We start from the raw sequence: 18,493 nt of genomic DNA, 5'->3' as shown, positions 1-18,493 counted from the left end.
CTTTCTGAAGAAGGGTCTAGGCCCGAAACGTCAGCATTCCTGCTCCTCTGATGCTGCTTGGTCTGCTGTGTTCATCCAGCTCTACATCTTGTTATCTCTTTTATCAAAACTTCTATTGTCTTTGTACTCTCAGCCCCATTTATAAAACCCATGATCTGATAAACTTTATTAAATGTTTTCTCAACCTGTCCCGTCATCTTGAATGATTTGTACACATATAAAGACCATAAGAATGCAAGACATTGGAACAGAAATGTCTGCTCCTTCATTCAATGAGATCATGGCTGATCTGATAATCCTTAACTCTAGATTTCCTGATTTTTCTCCATAACTTTTCAGATTCCCTTACTGGCTAAAAAATTATCTTAGCCTTGACTATTCTTAATGATCCAACTTTCACAGATTCACTACCCTTTGAGAGAAGAAATTCTTCCTCATTTCCATCTTAAATAGTGACCCCTTGTTCTAAGGTTATGCCCTCTGGTGCCTATCCTCTCCCACAAGGGGAAACAATCTTTCTGCATCTAACCTGTCAAGTCCCCTAAGAATTCTACATATTTTAGCAGGGAGATCTCCTGGTGTCCTGGTCAAGGTTCTTCCCTCAATCTGTGTACCACTAAAATTAGACTTATTAGTTCTTCGTTGCAACACCGGGATATATTTGAGATGTAAGCTACAGAACTGAAATCAATTGAGTGAATTAAGCCAAACCCATTACATGCATATTAAGATACTAGTCTGAGAGTATCTCAGACTACAAATGTCAGCACATGCACAGCCCCTGAGGCCACCTGGTCCCTATCACTTAATGGGGGCTCTTCAACTCCTCATGTGCTGTAATAATGCTTTATTTACATCTGTACCTGGTGGATTATGAAATATAGGCCCCTAGAGTGGCATCTAAGACCTCTCTCTACACATGCTCTTTTTAGATTAATGTAAGAATTTAGTGAGATTATGAGGTGCTACATTTTTTCCATTACAAAGCACAAAATGCACTCTAGTTCCCGAAGTTACAAGCACCATCACTAGAGATAAGCCCATGTCAATATTTTCATATGTTAGCACTAATACAAAATACACACTACGAAGAATGCTATCACTTTAGCTATTAGTTTCGTATCTTCCACTGAACGACATGGCAATCTCTCACTGCCAAATAATTCAAAATACATTTTGAATTAATACAATATTTTCATATGCTTCCTTGTTTCACCTTTACCAACCTACATTAATGATTTTGTATAAGTGGTGGGGTGGTGGGGAGCGGTGAGGTAGAAGGGGCTTAGAGAAATGTGCTCTCTTCCATGTTATTTCCACAAAAATTGTAAATGTGTTCTAAAACGATCTGTTGAAAATTCCACTACAAATAGGGGTCAGAAGATTTGTTTAAGGTGTATATTGCAATTAGAGTTGTTAATCAAGGCAGAATATTTAGTTCCAAGAGACACACTTATTAAATAAAGCTGCAGGTTTAGCTTTTTTCCATAGATGCTGGCGAGTTGAAGGATGAAGGACAAGTTGTTGAAAGGTATCATTTATGCCTGAAGGGTAGACTCCCTAAACAAATGTTCATGAAACACAGGAAAGCCTTCTAATTCTTTTCTCAGCCTTTCTTCTTTGTTCAGATTTGTAATAGCTTTTATCCTGAAATTGTTTCTTGTCCTCCCATGCTCATGTCCTTTAGAATTTTTTAGTATCCTTTCACTCTGGTTCTTTATATACTGCTGTCTGTGATTGTTTACCTTTTCCTAAGTCTCACCATCTGTCAAGACAGCGACTTGTTTCCCAATCCTTTGTGTGAAGTTTTTTTGCCCTCTGTTCCCCAGCACTTATTGCCTTTCTGCAAGTGTCGCTGATGACTCCCTTCTATTTTCAAAATAAATCAGATTTTACCTCACTTTCTGTTATTTCATTTATTTCCTGCTCGTTCTTGCCATTTTCTATGGGTTTATTTTTCTTTAGCTTTACCTTTACAATCTTTGACAGAAATTGCCTCAGATTTCTTTCCTCACATTCAAAGCTGTCACTTGATTTGTATTCAGTATTTTGTTTCCTTGCCTTTTGTCTCTTCCTCCTCACCAAATATGTCTTCCTTTATCATATCAGTTGTTCTTTGCACCATCTTTGAATGCAGCATCAATTTAGCCTTCAGACAGAAATGATACTTATCAACCCATCCCTCATCCCTCAGGTTTGACAATTGCCTGTCAAACTCTGCTCCATCCCACCTGCCAGTGCCTTCTGTACACTAGCTACACATCACCAACATCAGAGCTTCTCATACTGTGTCATAGTTCCAAAATATTAATAAGACATGCTATTTATATTTTACCAGATCAACATATTTTCATGCTAACCAATATGTAAACATGATGACTTACTAACATGGTAGCTCACTTTTCTTTTAATCATTCACTTACATGTTTTATAATACATTACAAAGTGAAACACCATTGGTCTCTTTTTTCACTGTCTGGTCAATTCATCAACATCCTGTTTTTCCTTCACCTGCTATTCAAAATAAATGACCACATTAACACAAACACAATTAAGATGCAAATACGTGTGACAATATGAAAGCCTTAATAATGAAAACCTTAATATACAATCACACTGACATATTAACCTGCACAGGACCTTATTTTCCTCTATTATTAACTTTAACAAAAAATAGAAGTGAGTAAAAAGACATGTAATGTTGCTGGAAATTGCTAAAGGAATATTTGTGATTCGTGCTGATATCAGGATTCTTAGTACAATGCACTGTCAAACAGAAAATTGACTATTTAATTCTAGGTTGTACAGGGAAGATCTGGAAGAATGATTAAAGTTGAATAGGCTCATAATGTTTGTATGCTCATTACAATGAATCCCCTAGATTTATTTAACATTATCTTTGGCCTTAGGTTAATACACTGGAAGTTTCTCTATGCTTTTTCTATCATTATAATTAATTAATATCAAGTATGCAGACTATGTCCAGAATGTCAAGCTTTCTATAATAAGGGATGGATTGAGAATATACTTAAACTTATGGACTTTATAAAAACTTTTATTTACTAGAAAAAAAAGGTAACTTTTTGCAGCTGACCAAAAGCAAAATACCCGTTGCTAGCAAACTGAAAGAAAAGCAGAAAATAATGGTAAAACTGAACCGATAAAGCAGAATCTGTGGAGAGAGAATTTTGATGACCATTTATCAGAAGAGAAAAAGGTTAGAGAGGGAATATTTAAACAAATTAAAAGGAAAGGAAAGGGAAGAAAAGAAAGGGGAAGAAAGAATGAAAGAGAAAATACATGACAGAGTTGAAGAGAGCAAGAATTAAAAAGCCAGAGGGGTGATGGTGTAGAGCAAAAGCAGACAGTAATAAAATAAGAAACAAATGATGGCATCTAGAGAACTTATGATTAGCAGGTTTATTGCCAATAGCTGACGCTGCAGAAAAATAAATTGGGTGGTGTAAAATGATTAATCGAAAGAAGGAGCACTGTTCCTCAAATTTCATTAGAAAAGCGTTTGAGGTCACAACAGAGCGGACAGAGTGGGATTGGGAATTTTAAAAAGCAGGTTTCCTGAAGCTCAGGTCTTGTTTGTGGGCTGAGCAATTGTGATGTATGGAGGGATCACCCAATCTGCATATGGCCCCATCAAGACATTATAAGCATTAGATAGTAGACCAAGTTGAAAGACGTAAAAGTAATAAGTATTTCAAAAAAACATCCACGCTATCACTTATGTACACCGGTAGGTGGATACCAAGCAATAGATTAATCACTTTGGGCAATAGGCTACGGCTGAGAAAGGAACCCATCCATCCATGAACTGATCATGTAATCCATGGACTGAGAATCTACTTGTTGTGACCATATTTGAAACCTGGCCAAATCATGAGGGGTATCATGTAATGTGGCATCTAGCTCTTTTACATGGAAGAAATGCCTTTCTTTAAGCTACTAAATTGGCACAGACAGGATGTTGAAGATGGAGGACCCCTGAGTACCAATGTGAGCATTTTCTGCTGTCTTGTCTATCCACTCATCGCAGCAAGTGTTTTAAGAATCGGCCCAGTTGCTGTTGCCTCAAGAAGAACAGTTAAATAATCTATCAACATCTTTAAATAGTCTTGATGCTGAATCTGGAGGGACCATTGGGCCCAGTCTGACTACATCTAGGTCGTCAACCTGCAAGATTCATACACCATGGACCTGTACTGGATTTTTTTTTAGATAGCTTAATCTATACTCCCACTTTGTAACTTGTATGTATTTCTGTGAATCCTTGAATGTATGTGTGCATGAATGTCAGAATGTTTCAATTATTCTGTTTAGACGAGATGTTAAGCACAATTGAAATTTTTATCTTTTCTTTATAAAAAGTTGCAAAACAGAATCCTGTCTGTGTATATCTTTAACATAGAATAGAATCCATACAGTGTGGAAACAGGCTATTTGGCTCAACAAGTCCACACTGATCCTCCGAAGGTCCCCCCCAGATCCATCCCTGTAACCCTGCATTTCCCATGGCTAACGCACCTCGTCTATACATCCCTGAACAGTATGGGCAATTTAGCGTGGCCAATCCACCCAACTTGCATGTCTTTGGACTGTGGGAGGAAACAAGAACACGTGGAGGAACCCCACGCAGACATGGGGAGGACGTGCGAACTCCACATAGACAATCATCCGAGGGTGTAATTAAACCTGGGTCCCTGCCACTGTGAGACAGCTGTGCTAACCATTGAGCCACCATGATACCCACAGTCAATGCCTTTAACGAATTAAAAGCAAACAAAATTGTTAAGTCTATCCCTTTAGAAGCCCTGTTACCTCCAAATGAGGAGGAAAAGAATAAAGCTAGTCTATGCTTCCTCTCCTGATCATAATAGAAGTGAAAATGTTTGAAATCAGTTCTAGTGAAAACCACAGGACTTGAGAAGGTAAAATTCATGGTGGTACAGCTTGCATGCCTGAAGAACAGAATGAATGCCTAAGATAATCTTGGAATACAAAACCATGCTGGAAATGAAGCTCTCTGCAGGAGTTTTTATGTGTGTCTATGATAAAGTTGGATGGATGAGGAGGGCGCAAGGTTGTAAATTGATTATTGCTGGAATAAGCATCCAGCTGGCTTATGGAAAGAATGCAACTTATTAATGTGGGATTAATCAGATTCCATGTAACTGATGAGAAATATCTCCCAGATTGCAATTACACCAGGTAAGAATCTAATATCCATACTCCAGCTTTTGGAGACAGTCTCCACATTCAAGCATTATGTTCACACCAAGTGCTGGATGTTGGATGGAGGAAAAAATCTTCACGGAGAGTGGAAAAATGCATGCTGCCCTGCTCGACGTTTTGTGTGGTTTTGTCATCAAATCGTACGGATAGTTTTAATCCATGAACTGTCACTATAACTGTAAAATATGTGGAAAAACCAATTCAATAGATAGAGAGGAAAGTGATGATTTGTTGTGGAGTGAAATGGGAGCTGGCAAAGCCAAATATGATCCTTACAATGATACAATAGCTGAATTGTCTCAGGGCAAATTCAATGAACGTGGGATCGGATGCCAAAGACAATTAATCTAAATTTTTAAAATATTCAGTTATGGTTACATGAATATTTGTAGAATCCTTTCATTAAATAAAATATGGCACATTCTAATTTAATCAGTTACCAGTATTATGTCTTTTTTATTAATTCAAAATCGTGGCTGGCCACACCACTTTAGTGGTTCATATTTCATATTCAGCAAATAAGTTGACCTTACTTTTGGAGAGGTTTTCAAGGCTTCACAGGTCAAATGATGTGCCTTGATTCACAGTCTACACCTGTGTGAAATTTACTTACCGGATTGTTGGTGGTTTCAAGCCTGGCTTGAAAATTGTAAAAAGAATTTACAGACATTGTCAAATATATTCTTTTATCCTTGTTGCTTTAATAAGCGCAGTCCCTATTGTAATGTAGGAAACATGATAGCACATGTACACACTGTAAGTTCCTTCAAACAGCAATGAGACAATGGCCAATCTTTTACTTCACACTGTAGATTAAGGAATAAGTATTGGCCAGGATACCACAGATAAATCTCCTGGTTTTCTTCCAAATAGCATCATGTAATCTTCTACATTCTGAGAAAATAGCTCCACTATGGTTTAATTTTATCTGGAATTTAGATTTTGGCCACTGTGACAACATTGCAAGTGACTGTAAAGACCACAAAAGCCCTTACCCTCCACATTATAGACCATTTCATAATGTGACTGATAACATAGTCCATGACATTCAATTTATATTTCATTTTATTTATTTTTTTCCTTCATGGGATGTGGGTGTTGCTGGCAAGACCAGCATTTGTTTTCTGTCCCTCAATAGCCTTGAAATAATAAGGGTTACTGAACTGATACCTAGAATGGGTGTTTTATCTTTAAGGTGAAGGGACGGCTCAGGCGAGGCTTGTATCCACCGGAGTTTAGAAGAGTAAGAGGTGCCTTATTAATTAATGCAATTAATGCAACTGCTTACAATATGTAGTGTCATCTCCTAGTAATTAACTTTTAAATCACCCAATTGATACTTTTGAAAGTTGTCTTAAAACCCATCAATATCCTCTAATTACAAGAACTATGTTTAACTATTGATACCTATAACAATTAAATTTCAAAATAACCATACAAACTAATACACATAGGCCTATCACGTACTTTGTTCCCATTTTAAAACATAGCTATATCTTTGAGTGAAAGCATTTTACCTCAAAGTATTCTCATGTGTGTTAGTCCAAGTTTACATTAGTTTTGCCTAAAAATAGCAATAACCATGTGCTTTTCTTCTCTACGGAATTGTTTTACAATTAAGCATAATTAACCTATGTACAATTTAATTCCTTACTTTCTTAATCAAGTCAAAATTGCTTGTTGTTGAAAACTAACTCAACCCTGCAGATATTTAGCATACACAATATGTTCAATGTAGCCAGTTTACAATTTGAAAAAAGAACGACCTCTCTTATACAAATGTTATAAAGAAAACGGTTTAGGTTTAATGCCAGAAACTTCGAGCTATTGGGTTTAACCTTGTTGGTGGGAAAGCTTTTAGAAACAGTAATTTAGGAAATTGGTAAGTTAGACAAATGTGGATTAGTTGAGGAATGCTTAAGGAATTAACTTAGTTAAGGAACATGTGGATTTTGCAAGGCAAAATTATCTTTAGCTATTTCAATTGAGTTTCTAATATGGCAACAGTGAGGATTGAGTAGGGTATTACAGTTGATGCAGTGTACATGGACGTCACAAAAGGGTCTGATAAAATATCACACAACAAACTTGTCGGAAAAATTGAAACCCATGGAATAAGAAGTTAAGTGGGAGCATGGGTATGAAGTTGACTAAGTGCCACGAAACAAAGTATAATCATGATGGCGGCTGCTTACCAACTGGAGGAAGGAATATATAGAGTAAGATCTCAAAGGGTTGGTATCAGGACATCTGCTATTTTTTATTGATACGCATTCATTATTTATATATGGATGTATTGGTCATTTTCAAAATTTGAAGATGGCAGAAAACTTGGCAGTATTGTCAATTGTGAGAATGATTGTGATATACTTCCTGAGAATGTAGACAAGTTCGTGGAATCAGCAGACGCATGGCAGATAAAATTTAACACTGAGAAGTATGAAGTAATACTTTTGGGAGCAATAATGAGGAGAAGTAGGTGAAACTAATGGGTAAAAGGGTTGAAAGGAACAGGTGAAGGAACAGAAGGATCTGAGAGTGCATATGCACAAATCATTAAAGATGACAGGACTGGTGGGAAAGTGGTTAAAAAAAAAATACCCACCAGGATTTTGGGCTTTAAAAATTGAATCATTGGTTACAAAAGCAAGGAAATTACATTGAAACAACAATTCTGGGCACCACATTTTATAAAGAATATGAAGACTTTAAAAAAAAGTGTGTCAAAACATTTTACAAGAGTGGATGCTAGGATGAAGAGCTTCATGGATAGATTGGGCTGGTGGCCTGCTTTCAGGTGACTGGTTCTATCTCAGGCTGGACACAGTGTTAGTACTGGAGCAGCTGAAGAATTTTCTGGTAGCACTGACAGGTACTGGGGACTTCAGCAATAACAGTGAGTGGGAACAAGGAAATAGAGGCAGACTAGTAGCTGACACAGTTCTTGTTGCTGTGATCACCAGCAGCATTGGACCGTGTTTATGATAGTGACTTGCAGAGGACAATTGCAGTGTACACTGGCTTGGTTGAGGGAGAACCGAATTATAGGAATTACATTATCGCAAATGTTGCAATGTTGAAAGGATATTTGTCAGCATCATTGAAATGAAACAACATTGCCTGAGTTAAATAAAGAATTATTATAGCATATTATAGCATAGATGAAATATAACAAATGAAAAAGAATATTCGGCCCACTAATTCTGTAGGAATAAATATAAGCACATATGATGTAAAACCACAAGTGGACATTATAGCCTTATTTGCAAACGTCACCATTCAGTTCAATCGTGATTAACTATTGACTTTAACTCCACTTTACTACTCACTCACTGTATGCCTTCATTTCCAGAAACCAAAAATGTGCTTTTCTTAGGCTTGCATATGTTCAATGAAGAAGTGCTCACAAACTTTAGGGTAGGTAATCCCAAAGTTTCAAATCTCTCTGAATGAAGAAATTCTCTTCATTTGAGTTGTGTTCCCACCTTCAAAATTCCCCACATTTCCCAAGGGAAAACAATCTCACAGCTTCTACTGGATCTAACTTCTTCAAAATCTTATGTATCAACTAGAATATTTCTCATTTTTCTAAACTTTAGATAACATAAGTCCAGTTCACATAGGCTTGCATTACAGGACATTCTTCTTATTCTAGGGGCCAAGGAAATCAACTTTTGCCAATTTTCTTACATGAAGCCCTTAATGTAATCCCGCTTTGATATGGTCTTTGAGTATCTTTGATATTCCTGTGTGAGATTGAGCTTCCTGTAATGGAAAAATATCATAAGATTTTTGCCAGAAGTGAAATACTGCAGATCCTGGCAAAAAAATACAGAAAATGTTGGAGAAACTCAGCAGGTCTGGCGACCTCTGTGAAGAAAGATAGAGAACCTGCTGGACCTCGGGGAGACAAACCTTCTGTGAAACTCTACAAAATTGCCAATCAGCCACAGTACGATAAGATTTAGCCTGTTTCTTTTTATGTTTTGAGAAGGTTGGAGGAGGATTAATTGGAAAAGATGGGAAAGGTGACCAGAGAAAAAGACAAAGGGGATGCTAATGGTAATGGAGAACTTCCCCCGTATCGCTTCTCTAATACCATCAACATTCTTTTGCCTTTTAGATTGTAATTATTTAATGGGTTAAGGTGCCAATATGCAGGGTGTCAGGTGGAGTGTGTACAATGGTGCAGAAGATAGGGTGTTGTATCCAAAGACTTACATTTAGATTTACTGTCACATGTATGTGAAAATACAATGAGAAGTGTTTTTTCGCGAGTTATACGCAAAGTGTCACCACGGTTCAGCGCCATCTTGAAACGCTGAATTAAATGCAAGATTTTACTGCAATACAGTTTATATTTCTCTCTTCTTCTTGTTCCACCTCCACTGCTTCTCCGGTTACTGCTTGACATCAGCTAGAGTCTCTGAAATCAGCTCCTAGGTCTCAGTAACAAGCTCTGGGGTCTCGTTTACAGGCCTCCTTTGCCCCCAGCTCGTGACTGCCACGTTTGAGCTGGGGCTGTGGACCTGGGGATGTGTGGGTTCTGTACGTCCTGAACCTATCCGGCACTCCTCCAGATACTGTTGCCAGTCTGCCGCCTATCCCGTTCGCTGATGTTTCCGATCCTTCAGGCTCCCGGGCCTAGCTACGGATCTGGAGCCTCAGCCTAGCCTATGAATCTGGGCTGGAGCAGTCAGCACTGGACCTGCTCCTTGCTCACTAGGAGACCCTGAGCTGGGGTGGAGCTATGTCCAGCTGGTCCTGGCATTGCTACCCACTGCTACTGGAGGCCTCCATCTTCACCACTCTCTACGCTTTAAACAAAAAAAAAGGAAAAAAGAGAAAACAAAGAGGAAAAGTAGAAAGAAGAAAAGATAAAAAAGAAATAAAGCAGATAGGAGTGCACGAGCCCTGGGCTCAGATCTGCTACTCTGCCACCATTTGATTATACCCAAATGTGGGGGGAATGTCAGTCCTGAAGGAGGGGTTTAGACCAGTTGCAGAGATGGAGTTGGTTGTTAGGGTCCTGGGTGATCTAAGAATTAGGACAGGAGTATTTGGAGGGGCTGGTGTGTGGTGAGTCAGAGAGTTAGCTGAACAGTTATCCAGGAGTTGGACTAGGAATTTAAATCATCTAACTTTTCTGGTAACTATTGACTTTATTAAAGTGGAACCTTCTGAATTCTTTGCCTTTAAAGGATTCTTTCAGAGATTTCTGGATTCAGGGGAATTGCCCATTAGAATCTTAAACTTTGTGGGCAATTCATGGGATTCCTAATTGTCCAGGAATACAACTCCATGGCTATCTGGCCTTCGGAATATGGATACAGGATAGCACCATTGACAGACTCGGAGTCTACTAAAATCTAACTTCTTCTATCCCTAGAAACCATGAACTTTACTGAGGTCAATAACAATGCCGCAATGGAAGGGCAGGTAGGTATAATCCTGGTATAACTACCCCAGTGTGTTTTATATCATAGCTGCTAATCTCACCCCCTGTAATGTAAATAACAAAGTCATTAGCTGTCACCAAGGTGATTGGCTGTACTGATATAATTATAGATTCACTTAAAACACAAGATAGACTAATGAAATAAATCAAAGTACAGTGAGAGTATTTTTTAGCTGAGAGTCAATGAACCAGTTAGTGGCAAAACCTCTTCACGTATCAGAACCTAATGTATTTTATCATCAGGCACAAAGAATTCCATTTGTTTTGTTGGACAAAACTATTAATATGGTAATGAGAGTGAACTGTTTTTAATGTAAGCCAATTAAGGATTAGGTTATTAGCTCCTTTAAAATGCCAGTCATCATTGAACTGGAAACTAACATGGACTCTGCTCTAATTTTTTTTTAAAATGTGTTAAAAATATTGTACTAATGTAGAGTCTAAATGTATTATCTCAAGTTATAACATAGCTACTAACAATTAGTTTCATGCTGGAACTCAATGACCATTATTGTGTAAGCAAGTACAGAAACCACTCTAAAATAAAAACAAAGACTATAGATACTGTAGATCTGAAACAAACAAAAACAGAAATTGTTGGACAAACTCAACTGACCTGGTAGCATCTGTGGAGAGAAAACTGAACTAATATTTTCTGTCCTGTGACCATTCTCTGTTAACTCTGCTTTCTCTCCATAGATGCTGCCAGACCTGCTCAGTTTCTCTAGCAATTTCTGTTTGTTTGTTACATTGGCCATTTTTCCCCACAAATTCCAAGGACAGCAATATAACAAGTAACCAGTTATTCTATTATTGTAGTGGAAAGGAAAACATTAGCTTCATCAGGGTGAGACCTTTGAATGTACAATTTGTATTCATAATGCATCATTAATGTTACAAGACATTTCAAGCTGTTTCACAGCAGTCTTATAAAACAGGTTATGGCACTGAGTCACATATGGAGATTTTAGGTCAGATTGCATGACCTTCAGAGGGTTGGTGTGGACTTGATGGGCTGAATGGCCTGCTTCCATACTGTAGGGATTCTATGATTTGATGAAAATTAGAGTTATGGGGACTGTATCCCATACTTAGGATCTAAATTGCTAAAGGTGCTCCCACCCAGGCGATTAAAACTGCAGGGTTTTAAAAGGCAAGAATGAGAGAAATGCAGATATTTCTGTGGATTGAGGAGATTATAGAGATTGGGAGGGGTGAGGGCATGGACAGATTTAAAATCAAGAATGAGATTTGGAAAATCAAGATGTTGCTTGACTGGGAGCCAAGCTGGATTTGAGGTGGCCTGGTTGCTCAGTGGTTAGCACTGCTGTCTCACAGTGCCCAGGACCCAGGTTTGGTTGCATCTGTCTATGTGGAGTTTGCACCTTCTCCCCGTGTCTGCGTGGGTTTCCTCCGGGTGCTCTGGTTTCCTCCTACAATCCCAAAGATGTGCAGGTTAGGTGGATTGGCCATGTTAAATTGGCCATAGTGTCCAGTGATATGTAAGTTAGGTTGAATAGTCATGGGAAATGCAGGGTTACAGGGATAGGGTAGGGGTTGGGTCTGAGTGGGATGCTCTTCGGAGGTTCGTTGATAGATCCAATGGCCTGCTTCCACGCTGGAGGGATTCTATGATGATTCAATGTCGATCAGCTAGAACCAAGGTGACAGGTCAATAGGATGTGGTATGAGTTAAGATGTAGCCAGCAGTGGGTGGATGACTATTTGGCACAGAATACTTAAATTATCCTAAAAAAACTCTTTCAAATAATATTCAGTCCAAGGGCAATATCTCAGACAATATATCATTCTTTCAATGCTAGAGTAGCAGCCATATTGTAAAAAAGTTACAGGAGAGAGACAAACATCCAGTCGATGGGATTATGTTAGCATTTCACATCCATGGAAGCAACTAATTCTAATACTTGCCATCCATTATCCATACCTCTTCACCCTTTACATTTATCCATCTTTTATAATAACTTTCAGCATCGGCTCCTTCCTGCCATATTTGACCTCCCTTTAAGTAGGTCAAGCCAGTTCTATCTTGAGATAGCTTCTCAGGATTTTGTACCTCTTACTCCATTGGTCATTATTCAACTGTGGGCTTTGTGCTGGCTGCACACTGTAAACATTTAAATGAGTTGGCACTGTGACATTTTAGTCCTGTCCAATTTCACAGGCATACAATCTAATCAACAATGTTGACATAAATGCCGCCTCAAACACTGAACCAGGAAATGAATTCCACCGTCTCTCCATTTCAATCGCCAAATTCTTCGTGTGAAGAGATTTCTCATATCCTCTGTTCAAAATCTCACATTTAATATTTTATCAATGTCTCCTTGTTGAATTCCCAGTGCAGAATACAGAAGTGCTAGCAATTTAGCCAAGCTAACAACGCACCCTATAGAGCAGCACATTTATCCAATGATACAGCTGGCCTTTAAGGACAGTGTACTTTTCTTTTCTCTCACGAGCACTTTAGTTACTAGTATAATGGAGGCAATTAGAAATGAAAGCAAGACTTTCCCACGACACTTTGGAGATACTCCTGCAGGAATTATGGAACTCTAAACTAAATTACTTCCTTTGGAGTTGCACATGTAGTCTCTCATTTCTGTCACACTCAGAAACAAACAAGGGATTTTTCTGACATGAGATGACAGCCAAGTTAAGTGCACCCCACTCTTACACAAATTATGTTAGAATACAGGATGACTAGTAAAAATGAAAAGAAATCTCAGTCCCCCGAGATCCGTGTGTGGCAGGGACCTCTGGAACCAGATGTCAATATTGGGAATGGCGCTGGTATGCCAATTGCCATGCATGAAGCCTCAGTGCCTCAGCACATGTCCAGACGCTGCCTCATTTGGTGATTGAGGTGGAAACTGTCAACTCATTTAAAAATAACTTGGATCTACACCGGAAGCGCTGTAACCTATAAGGGAAAGGACCAGGAGCTGGAAAGTGGGATTAGAATAGGCAGGTATTTGAGTGTCATAGAGTCATATAGCATAGAAACAGGCCCTTCAACCATGTCTATGCTGACCATCAAACACCAAACAACACTAATCCCATTTGCCTGCACTTTGTCCATAGCCTACAATACCCTGGCATTTTAAGTGCTTGTTGACATGCTTCTTAAATATTGTGAGAGTACCTGCCTCCACCACACTCTCAGGCAGCACATTCTATATTTCTACCACCCTCTGGAAGAAAATTTTTTCTTCAGATCCACTCTAAACCAATTACTCTTCACCTTAAACTTATGCCCTCCCAGTCTTAGACATGTCTGCTATGGGGAAAATATCTTCATGATCTACCCTATCTATGCCTCTCATAATTCTGTATACCTTAATGAGATCCCCCTTAGCCTTCTCTGCTCAAATTAAAATAAACCCAGCCTATCTAAGGAGCAGGAAAGCTGATGTTTCGGGTCTGGATCAAAGAAGTGTCCAGACCCAAAATGTCAGCTTTCCTGCTCCTCTGATGCTGCCTGGCCTGCTGTGTTCATCCAGCTCTACACCTTGTTATCTCAGACGCCAGCATCGGAAATTCCTACTATCTCCCAGCCTATCTAATCTCTCTTTACAACTGAGATTTTCGATCCCAGGTAACATCCTGGTGAATAACATCTGCACCTTATCCAGTGGAATCATGTCCTTTCGATAGTGTGGTGTCTAGAACTGCACATGGTATTCCATCTGATACCTAATTAATGCATACAAAGTAAAAACCGAAAGAACTGCGGATGCTGTAAATCAGGAACGAAAACAAAGTTGCTGGAAAAGCTCAGCAGGTCTGGCAGCATCTGTGAAGCAGAAAACAGAGTTAATGTTTCGGGTCCTGTGACCCTTCCTCAGAACTAGTGGTGGATGGGAAAACGTTAGTTTATATGCAGAAAATTGGGAGGTGGGTGGGATAGGGAATAAACGATAGGATAGACCCCAAAGAGAGAGAAAGACAGTTGAACAGACAAAGGAGCTGCTAACGATCAGGCTGGGAGGGTGAATAGTTGTTAATGGGGACTGTTAGTGACTAACAACAGGGGGTGTGTAATGGCAATTTCAACCCAATTTCCACCCTGCCCTCACTTTCACCTGGTCTATCTCTAACTCCTCCCTTCCCTTCCTTGACATTTCTGTTTCCATTTCTGGGGATAGACTGGCCACTAATATCCATTACAAACTCACTGACTCCTACAGCTACCTGGACTATACATCCTCACACCCCACTTCCTGTAAAGACTCCATCCCATTCTCTCAGTTCCTCCACCTCCGTCGCATATGCTCAGATGAGGCCAACTTCAACAAGGGAGCCTCCAAAATGTGCACTTTCTTCGTCAACCGAGAATTCCACAGCACCGTTGTCGACAGGGCCCTCAACCAGGTCCGACCCATCTCCTGCACTTCCGCCCTCACTCCTTCTCTTCCTTCCCGCAACAGCGATAGGCTTCCCCTTATCCTCACCTACCATCTCACCAGCATCCACATACAGAAGATCATCAGATGCCATTTCCGCCACCTCCAGTGAAATGCCACCACCAGACACACATTCCCCTCCTCTTCCTTGTCCGCCTTCCACAGGGACCGTTCCCTCCGGGACACCCTGGTCCACACTTCCTTCACCCCCAACAACCTCCCCACAGCCCTATGGCACCTTCCCCTGTAACCAGCGAAGGTGCAACACCTGCCCATTTATGTCCTCCCTCCTCAATATCCAAGGGCCCAAACATACCTTCCAGGTGAAGCAACACTTCTGTCTCCCATATCCCAGCCCCCTATCCCACACAACAGGCCTTGTTACCACATAGCATGCCATTACACACACCCTGTTGTTAATCACTAACAGTCCCTATTAACAACTGTTCACCCTTCCAGCCTGATCGTTAGCAACTCCTTTGTCTGTCCAACTGTCTTTCTCCCTCTTTGGGGTCTATCCTATCGTTTACTCCCTACCCCACCCACCACCCTATTTTCTGCATATAAACTGACGTTTTCCCAGCCACCATCAGTTCTGAGGAAGTGTCACCGGACCCGAAACGTTAACTCTGTTTTTTCCTTCACAGGTGCTGCCAGACCTGATGAGCTTTTCCAGCAACTTTATTTTTGTTGTTAATGCTGTACAAAGTTGCAACAAGACTTCCTAGTTCCTACATTCTATGTCCTTGTTAATGAAGGCCAGCATCTAGTATGTCTTCTTCACCACCTAGTCTACCTGTGCTGACATCTTCAGGGATCTATGAACTTTTACACCAAGGTCTCTTTGTTCCTCAGTACTTCCTAAGGACCTACCATTCATTGCATGTGTCTTTCCGTTATTAGACTTCCCAAAACCACCTTACACTTAGCAGGATTAAATTCATACATGAAATTTCCCAAATCCTCTGTGCTGCAGCTTGTCCATTTAAATAATATCCAGCTCCTCTATTTTTCCTGCCAAAGTGCATTATCTCCAAAGTTCCCACATTATATATCACCTAATAACATTTTTGTTGATGCACTTAACCTGTTTATATACCTTTGCAGACTTTTTGCGTCATCCTCGCCACTTCTCTTCAAACCTAACTTTTGTGTAATTTACAAACCTGAGTGTAGTACATTCATTTCCCTCATTTGTTTATATATTGTAAATAATTGCAGCCCCAGCACTAATCTTTGTGGTACAACACTATTTACAGGTTGCTATCTTGAAAATGCCCCCTTTATCCCAACTGTCTCCTATTATGCAAATCTCCTTCCACGCTAATATGCTACCTCTAACACCGTGGACTCTTATTAAGTAGCCGTATATGTTGTACCTTATCTAATGCCTTTTAGAAATTCACATCAGTCAGACAGCCTCACTGTCTTTATCCTATGCGCATCCCTCCTAAAAGAACTGTAATGAATTTGTCAGCTATGACTACCCTTCATGAAGCTATGAAAAATCTGCCTAATGAAGTTGTATGTTTCTAAATGTTCTGTTATTATAATCTTTTATAAATAGACTTAGCATTTTTCCAATGACAAATATTACTGTAACTGGCCTATATTTACCTGTATTTTGTCTCCCTCTCTTTTTCAATACAAATGTTACATTGGCTGATTTCTGGGAATGTTTCCAAAATCTAAGAATTGTTTGAAGATTACTGTCAGTGCATTGGTTATCCCTGTAACTACTTCCCTTAAATTCCTAGGATGCAACCCATCAGGTTCTGGGGAAATGTCTTTTTCCCCCATTAGTCTCCTTAGTATGTAAGAAAGTAAGAACTAGGACATCTGGCCCGTAGAGCCTGCTCTGCTATTCAATAAGATCATGCTTGATCATTTCATGGATTCAGCTCCACTTACCAACCTACTCACTATAGCCTTAAATTCTAACCACTGAGCCACTGTGCCACCCATTTCAGACATTCCAAATATCAGAATAAAGTGTACGAAAAATTTTAAAATGTGCAAAAAAGTTAAAAATATAAATTATGGAGGAACTTTACGTTCCTCAAAAAGGAGGTTAACTTTTACAAGATAGTGAGGCTGTTCGACTGATACGAATTTAGCAAACCAATTTAAAATGTAGGTGCACCTCAAAAAACAAAGCATAACTTTTTCAAGAGTTTTTTTTCAGTAAGCCTATTAACATAAAGTGGGGAACTATTGGGCAGGGGGCAACTTCAACAATACATCTTATGGAGAAGTGAAGAATCATTGACAAATTTGTTGTTGGAACTGCACATGTGCAGCTTTCAGACATTGTTGTCAGTCTGAGGGGTAATAGTGGCATACAATGACAATTATACCGCTATTACTGTCACAAAATGTGTCCGTGTTAAACCAATAGTGGAAGGTGCAAACTTATGATGGTAAATTGTCACTGACAACGCTGTACTCTCAGTTTAAAGATTGCCACAGCAAGAAATAAACCCCAATAATCTGTTAATGGATCATTGAAGCTTTGGATTGTGGCAGTATAATTTTGTAAAGTTGGATATACACCAAAATCGCATTAACTTTATGATGTATGTTATGGGAAAGTTACAGACACACATCATAGTTTTTCCTAGCCTGAAGTATTTAATATTGTTTGCAGCAGAGTGAGTCCATCATTGTTCAACAAGATCTAATCACCTTAATAAAATTTACATCTTCACTTCTATTCAGATTCATCACCACATCATTAACTCTGTAAATTAGTTGAAGCAAACTATTGTGTGCGTCATATTGCATAACATTACAGCAGCTGTATTCTGGAATCCTGTTCTAGACTTTCTTTTCAGTTTCTTTCCTGTTTTCAAAAGGCTTATCTTAATCCATATGCATTTCCATCATTAAGATGGTGAATTGATTAAGTCTTTCCAGATGTTACAATGCTTTTTGCTGCTCGCCATTATAAAAAAAACATATCTTTCTCAAGTTTAAAAATTTTAAAACACCCTTATTTTGCCATTTGAATCAAATATAGGTATATCAATAATTGTGCACCAGAAGACCATGCTGGGAAAGAAAATATTTCAAACACACATTGGAAATCAATCCTTTATTCTCTTCATGTTAAAGGTAGAGGGGCTACACCATTCTAATGCAGTAACCTATATTTATGTTATATCTTTCATTGTAATACAACATCCAAAAATGCTTCACATATGCATTTTGCAACATAATATGGCACCAGGTCACTTTCAAAAGCTTGATTAAATATTGCCATATTCAGTGATTCAGTTTTTAATTTTAACAGTTACCTATTTTTTTCGCTGATGTGGCCTTGGTCAATAATGTCCAAATTCAACAAGGTGCAGGGCTGGATGAACAC

This window comes from Rhincodon typus, chromosome 10 (genome assembly GCF_021869965.1).
Source record: "Rhincodon typus isolate 14 chromosome 10, sRhiTyp1.1, whole genome shotgun sequence".
NCBI lineage: Eukaryota > Metazoa > Chordata > Chondrichthyes > Orectolobiformes > Rhincodontidae > Rhincodon > Rhincodon typus.
The sequence above is the reverse complement of the archived record's forward strand: the minus strand, read 5'-3'. Positions refer to the sequence as shown.